Here is an 8318-nt window from a genome sequence, read left to right on the forward strand (position 1 = left end):
CTCCACCACCTCAACTTCTGGCAGATCCCCTGCCACTACACCTTCTCCAGCAGGTGCCTATTTTTTCCTGGGCACCACGGCTAGCAGATCCTAATCTTTTCCCAAATCTGAGCCCTGGACTTATGCTCTTAAAGACATGGCAAAAATTTCAGACAGTGGAAACAACCTCCTCAGGTGACATTCTGAGGGCAGAAAGAATGACACACACAGAAAAAAAATCGGGTGTTTTCTGACCTGCCCTCCTTCCTATTTTATCAGTTAATTGAAGTGCTACATCAGTGAAACTTTGCAGTAGTTTCAGGTCCCTCTTGACTCAATGTAGACATATTGGCTATCTGTCTTTGCTCCTTACTCTTTCCTGCCACTGTTTGGCCACTGCTGAGAAAATAAAAAATAGCAGCTAGACATTTACTACTTCTATCCCATTTTCTCCTTCTGGTAGAAGGCCATGCAAAGAGAACACTGACATTTTATTCTCTTCTAGAATGCAGATGCTGAACCACAGTCTGGCCTGGTGCACTTGGTATCGGAGTGCATTACAAAGGATTCACAACAATACATTTTAATTAATCAGTCTTCAGAATTTCATCTGGAACTAGTACTACACACAGCTACATTTAGAATTATTTTTATATCAAGTGTCAGTGTACCATTTTCTCCTCCTCAGTCTTTGAATTTGGCAATAAAACTGGATGAATTTTTGCCAAAGTGATTCATTTTATCCAGACCTCTAATTATGTTTGGGCAATTAAGAAGAGAGTTGAGGGCAGTTCAACAAGTCAAGAGGATTTTATAAATAAAATTTTGTTGAGTATAATGGAAAGTAGTAGCTACCAAGTAAAATTATATAAATCGAGAGCTAATGTTTGCTGAAGAAAAATAAAAACAAAACCTGACCTTTCTGCAATTATGCAGGTTGATTTGCTGGATGAGAAAAATGCAGAATCTGGAATAAAAAAGGAATGGGATTTCAGAGTCATAAAATCGAAGTATACAGACGAAGTAAGTAAATTCTGCTTCTCCAAGACAACAAAAGTTGTACCTTGAGTGCAATACATACTGAAAGACCACATTGGTCTTTCACTTCAGATGTTTCCCATTACACTGTTTTGCCAGGGTTCCAGTTTCATAGTGCACTAGGCTACATTTGGTAAGGGTGATCAAAGAGCTTTAATAACCATCCTTAGCTGGCTTAAGTCAACATAACAGGGAACTCTAATTTAAACTCTATTTATCTTTATGTTATGTTTACTCTTCTATTTATTCTACTGACAAAATGTCTGTGTTGTGAAAACATCATGAGTTTCTTACTATATCAAATTTTATCTCTGTTAAGCAATAATATACAATAATCATTTAAAGAAATCAGAACAGAGCTCTGTACAGACTGAGTCCTATATTCTTTAGGAAGAAAAACGGTACTGAAAATAATTAGGTGTTTAGATTTACAGAGGATGCACAATTTTATGTTTGTCATTTAAAAGATGAAACATGATAATCACCACTTAGTTGTCTTTCAAGCACTTACTTCAAACGAGCAATGCTAGAATAAGAATTCACTTCCTAAACTTTATTGATACAACACCACAAGTCAAATGTAACATTGTCAAAATTACCTGAGAAAACATTTTTGCATCTGTTTTTCTAATGTTGTGAGTGATGATTCTCCATATTTCGTTAGAACTATTCATTTTCACTAGAAGATATTTGAAGACAAATCTGACCATTTTCTGAGTCACATTTAAAATAACTGTGAGACTGATTTTCCATTGTTCTGAAGAGTGCATAGTCATTGCAATGGTGCAGAATGGTCCCACTTCACCAATCTACTTAAAGTACATGCCTGACTAAGTGTGTGAATTGTCCCATTGATTTCAAAGGAACTATTTATATCTTTAATGAGAGGCACACTTGGAAAAGGCAGACTGAATCAGAGCTGGAGCAGGACTCAGTCTCTCTCCAGTTTGTATACTGGCACTTCATGCCATGCACCCACCTATTTGTAACAACTGCCTGGGCTGAGTGAAAGGGTGACCAGGCTGCTGCTTCCGGGTCCCAAACACAGCAATCCAATTTACAGCAGGCTGCCAGACAGATGCAGCACTCTTTTAGACAAATCAACACCATTACTCTGACTGGTGGTGTGTGTATGTTAACTCACCCCTATACAACAGCATTGTATAAAACCTCTAAATGCACAAAATTGTGCAAAACCAGTCAGCCAAACAAATACCAAAATGAAAGAAAAATTGCAATTCTTTACGTGCAATTCATAATGTAACAAAAGAATTATTAGTAAGATGTACAAACATCTGAAGTATGACTAATCTTAGATTATATCTTCAGAACACCATTTCCATGTTCAGAACAACATTGCAGGTTCCTCGGGATGCTAAAGCTAAACACCATTATATACCTTAAACAGACTGAATTGTATGTCAGATCATTTTGCATTTCAAATCTGTCTGTAACTAGCTGTGTTCACATTAGGTGCTAATAATACTTACAAGGTATACACAAAGAGCAAAGACAAGTAAAGGGTTGGTACATAAAGTAACAGTAATTTCACGATGATAAGCCGCACAGAGTATAAGGCACACTTCCGGGTGCCAGCAACTTTTCATTCTTTGTCCATACAAAAGCCGCACCTGATTATAAGCCGCAAGTTACAATGCAGAGTGTGATAAAAGGTATCTATTCTATCACCATCTGTTGAGGGTGGGGGCAGTGATCCTTATCTCAACGGCAGATATTCTGCTAATGGGCCATACATTGAAACCAGGTGGGGCATTGTTATTTATCTTTTCACAACCCATCCTTCCTTCAGCCAGTCATTTTCTGCTAATGGCCCATTGAGTCCTACTGTGTGACTGATAAAATTACTGCATCCCATTGGAAGTTGCTCCAGCCAGGGGGAAGAGCCCAACATTTCTTACCAAGATAAAAACAAATCTTTTGGGACACTAAGGTAGCCCTTTTTCCACTGGACTCCAGAGGAAAACTGGACTTCTCCACATCACCACTGGACCTCTGGAGGGAAACTGCACCTTCTGCAAGAGCACTGCTTCACCTGAACCACATCTGTCACTGCAGGAGGATGCAGCCACCATTTAATGGGACTGCTACCAACACCTTGCCTGATGGGGTGTCAGGTTGTACTCTGACTTTGTCAGGGTTTGGAGTTTGTTTCTTTGTAGTACTGTATTTCTATTTTAATTTCTCTAGAAAAGAACTGTTATTCCTAATTCCCATACTTTTGCCTGAAAGCCCCTTGATTTCAAAATTATAATAATTTGGAGGGAGGGGGTTTACATTCTCCATTTCAAGGAGAAGTTCCTGCCTTTCTCAGCAGACACCTGTCCTCCAAAGTAAACCAGCAACTTTTCATTCTTTGTCCGAATATTAGCCGCACCTGATTATAAGCCGCAATTTGGGCTTGGACCAAAAGTTTAGTCAAAATGGTGCGGCTTATAATCGTGAAATTACTGTAAGTTTAAAGCTATTCTAACAACTGAATCTCTAACAAACAATACTAATAGCATTTTTCATTTTTATTTGCTCTATAGTTTAGTTACATTTCTTCTTATAGATGTTTTAATTTCATTTCATATAAAATGGGACATAGATGGAAAGAGATGTTAAAACAAAACTGCATTAAATTTATGAGTTTTGAATATTTTTTTTTAACTTTTAAGTACAGTAATTTCACGATTATAAGCCACACCATTTTGACTAAAATTTTGGTATCAACCCGGAAATGCGGCTTACACTCGGGAGTGGCCAATATAAGAACAAAGTTCTGAAATTTCCCAATCCGGATTTGAGAACCGAGGTGCTGAGCCAAGCACCTGCTGGTAAAACCCAGGATTGCACGATTGTTACAAATTGGTTACTCTGTTGCACGGTGGGTGGAGGCTGGCTCCAACCGGCAGTGCGGGGGGGGAGGCGGGGGGCTCCCTGCAGCCCGTAGGGAGGCAGGGGGCTCCGTGCCTCCCTCCCGCCACCGCTGCGGGTGCAAGCGGGCTCCTGTTGGCACTGTGAGGCAGTGCCAGGCCGGGGCAAGCGAGCCTGGTTGGAGCAGTGCAGGCGATGGGCGGGGATGAGTGAGCCCAGCGACGGCGGCAGCGGCGGCTGGCCCCGAGCGGCCCCACCGAGAGGCAGTGCCGAGCTGGGCCACCCGGCCCCATCGGCAGCCTCGAGCAGGCCGAGTCTGCCCTGCCTCGAGCTGAGCCAATAAACTCCGTGATCCCATTACTAATTTGTTACTTTGTTGCACGCAGGTCCTCACTGCGAACGAAAGTGCGACATATAATCAGGTGTGCCTTATATATGGACAAAGACCTAAACGTTGCCGACACCCGGAGGTGTGGCTTATAATCAGGTGTGGCTTGTAATCGTGAAATTACTGTAATTTTCTTGTAAACATTTTAGAATTCTAGGTACACAAATGATGCCTTAAATAGAGCTCTGTTTACCTCTCCACATCATGATATTGCAGTAGTGTACACAGATCTAACAAACAGCTTTGACATTCTCAGCTTTTTTAATATCTCTCCACAGTCCCATCTCTCTTTCATCTCTTGTTCCACCCTGCAAAGTTATTTTACTGCTTTTATGTCATTACCTCAGCCCCACAGAACTGAAAACAGGGAACCATACATTGGTAGAGGATTGTCTAGGGAAGGATCTCTGCTTCCATCTATTGGTGAACTACTGGAAGGGAGGAAGAAGGCCTTACTCATTTTCCTGTTTCCTCTATTCTCAATGAGAGTTTTCTGCACAGAAATCCTCTGGGCTCATAGCCACCCTGTTGCCCACACCTGTGCCACAGAAAAATGAAGTGAGATCTTTTGAATGAACTGGTAGTCTTCTCCAGCTGTTATATTCTAGATCTATCAACCTTATTGCCAGGAAGAAAATATCAACCAAAGAACATGTTGCATGTCACAGTCCAGTCACCAGTATTGCTGAGGGACACCACACAGCTTCCATGGGACCAAAACCACAAGTTAATGCAACATCACAGCAAATTACCACTGAAAGAAAACAGTATCACTTACAATGTATCTCTAAAAGTAACAGTTTGCCACGAGAGAGAGGGAAAGCAATGCTCTAAATAGACTTGCACCAAACAAAATAATCAAGATATTTACTATCCCAAATTTTTTAAGTGAGAGTACAAGGCAGTACACTGAATTCAAGAATGGCTCGACATTTAATCCTTGCTCTCCTTGTTCAAATCTTGCACCAACATAGTATTGCCTATTGTGAAATCAGATGGTCAATAATATTTATTTCTTAGTAGTACACATACATGTTGCTTTTTCTCATATTCACACTTTTTCCTTGTATGTATTACTGTCTCTAAATATCTACTTTCTTAATATTTGTGTATTAATTTTCTTAATTGTATTTTTTTTTTAAAATGTCTTTTCTCTGCATTCGGCTTTGTTTATTCCACTTCAATTCTTATTATCCCATCTCCATCAGTATTTCCTTAAATATTGCAACCACTTGCTTATAACTTTATTTTCTCTCCTCAACTCACTGTTGTTATTCTTTGTTTTCTTCTTTTTGGCATTAGTTATTTGCTGTTTCAAGAGTGTCCCTTCACACCCTTGCTCCTTTGAATCCCTCCCAATATATCTTCACTAGTTGGGCCACCATGTTTACTTCAAACTGTCACCCACAAGGGCAGTAGAAATCTTTCTATTGCCAGCAAAAGGACTTTCTCAGAAGTCTTCATATGGTATATGGATCTGTATTCAAGCTAGTACTACACACTAAATTAGACAGAACATTCCTGCCATCTGTTCAGAGTAGCTGTAAAGAGTTGCACAGACTCTGGTTTGACTGCACAGCAACAAATTTTATTGGTCTTGGTAACCCCAGAGATTATACTACATAGTGAGCACCACCTACTGGCATCCAATTATTTATACATGTATGTAGATATACAGTATTTCTTTATTCTTGAACAAAAAACCAATTCTATTTTAAGGAATAATAATTTTTTGCAGATCTAAAATTAGTTTTCTGTTCAGATCACAGCATGGTAATAGCTACAATTCTGGTAGAAAGGGGAAAAAATCCCATGATATTTAAAATACATTATTTTAAATTAATGCAAACACACATGTAATTTAACACACTCAATTTGTAGATAAATATACAAACACACATATGAATGATAATATTGGCTTTAAATCATCTCCTCTTCACTTTTATCCTAGGAAGCCTGCCTAAAGGAAAATAAAGGTGATTAATCCCACAGTTATAACTGCAGATATTGCAGCAGGAATATATTTTATTGATATTAAGAAAATCTCTTAACTACAGAAAGACTCTGAAGAGGGAGAGATTTTGAAATACAAATTGAATTTGGACAGGTATTTGATACATATACATCAAAGGAAGAGCTTGACAGGAATTTTCTAATCTGAATGATTTTGTAAGAAATGCACTTTTCACAAGCTCAGAATGTACTGAAGGAAGCTTTGATTTTCTTCTAAGCCTTATACTTTCTGTGAGTAAAACCCAAAAAATCTATTGTAGGAAAAGGAATCTACTCTGTTTAGTTTTCTTCTTATTCAAGTAACATTATTTTATGGCATTCAATTAGCATGGTAAAACATCAAACTGGCTTCACCAATTATACTTCTTTACATAATAGAAGTGGTAGAATTTGAATTTGATGATGTTTTGAGTATGTTTATTCTGAGCTGCTATTGTTTCACTCTGCAGTCAGATTGTTTAATTTTTATTTTAGCAGTAGAAATACAAGAGTTTTAGTCCAATTTTACTAATGGAAAAGTTAGAAAATACTATTATTTAATCCTTTTGCTTTCCAGAAATAGAGTTTGCAGACATAAGATTTTCCTTTCAGTTTCTTGCATAAGAAAGGTTGTCAGGACAATGTCCATACTACCCTACCTAACTGAGTGTCGCCAGGAACTTTTCTCAAGTACAAATAGCATGGAGTAGCTTGTCAGATTTATGGTATTGAAAAATGATGATCAAATTCTCTTTTCTCCACCACAGGAATTGCTGCAGGAAGCTGAACATTGGGAACAACCCTTGGAGTGATATAAACCTCAAGCTGTGCCAAGAAACTGTTTAGGATTCACTAATTTATATTTAGGGAACATAAGAGTAGTTTGATAGACTAGACAGTCATATTTCAGTGCTTAGAAATGCTTGTTGATTAATCTACTTGCATAGGCACAGCCTTAGATGTTTAAAAAGTGAAACTAATCCTAGTGACAGGCTGATTGAGATATATTTCCCAAAGCTGTGTGTTATGCCACAGGAAACCTGGAACCTTATATAAAGTGCACTATTTGTCTCATTTAAGGCACATAGGGGAGATCTACAGGGGTTTTCGTCAGTGTTAAGGAAAATTTACATCATTGTGCTTACCATCATTGTCATGTATATGTCAATCATCAAATTAACTCACAACAGTGACTCTGGACTTTATAAATGCATATCACAAAATAAATACATTCAAGGATATTCTCCTGATGTTCACCACCAGTTAAACTGTGAGTTTCAATCTATTTCAGCACATAATCTAATTTCAAGAGATAATAATACATATCAAACTAATTCTGTTAAAATTCTGGCAATAACACACTGGGTTAACTAAAAACTTTAGTTAACTAAAAACTTTTACATTGATGATAGGACTGAAAAATACCTAACCTTAAGCTGGATAAAATAATTATATGCATTTTAACGTAATATCTGTTTCAGAACAGTAAAGGTCAGGGTCTGGAAATAAAAATCAGCACAGCACATAATATAAACCTCTGCCTAGCCTCCCATTTGTTTCTGGAAGAAGACATTGTTTCCAGAACAAAGATTAAGTTTCTTCCCTAAATGCCAGTTATCTATTGAACCCTAGAAGACTTCTGTGGGACAATATGCACAAGGACATTTTGACTAACCCCATGTTACCCCTACAGCTGCAGTCTTACAGCTATTCTTCCCCCCTGAATTGAGATAATGAGTTAAGCTTGCATCCTCTCCTGGCATTCTATCCTTTCTAAATTTACCTCAACATAAAATATTCTTTTAAGCAAAATATTTTGTTGGTCTAAAAAGCTATTTCATTATACTGCATTATACTAGATGAATGCAAATTAATTATAAAAAATGCTACTGAGATTTAGCAGTGAATTTCTATACAGCTCTATTACTTGTGCCAAAAGTAATAAAGACTTTCCTTTTTCAATTTCAAGTTTACAAAGGAAAAACATAAATGGGCATATATATTTTATACCATGCCATACCTTTCTCAATTAGCTAGCGAGAAT

At 37.9% G+C, this 8318-nt stretch overlaps 1 long non-coding RNA gene across 1 annotated transcript in view; it reads left to right on the forward strand.

The window, feature by feature from the left end:
- Nucleotides 1-8019, forward strand: part of LOC116997023 — a 31826-nt gene extending 23807 nt beyond the window's left edge. Inside the window, exons 2-3 of the long non-coding RNA XR_004418055.1 lie at nucleotides 916-1002; nucleotides 7042-8019. This is a non-coding gene — a long non-coding RNA (uncharacterized LOC116997023). The remainder of the gene's footprint in view (nucleotides 1-915; nucleotides 1003-7041) is intronic.
- Nucleotides 8020-8318: the final 299 nt, after the last annotated feature.

Source organism: Catharus ustulatus, chromosome 1, assembly GCF_009819885.2.
Source record: "Catharus ustulatus isolate bCatUst1 chromosome 1, bCatUst1.pri.v2, whole genome shotgun sequence".
Lineage (NCBI taxonomy): Eukaryota > Metazoa > Chordata > Aves > Passeriformes > Turdidae > Catharus > Catharus ustulatus.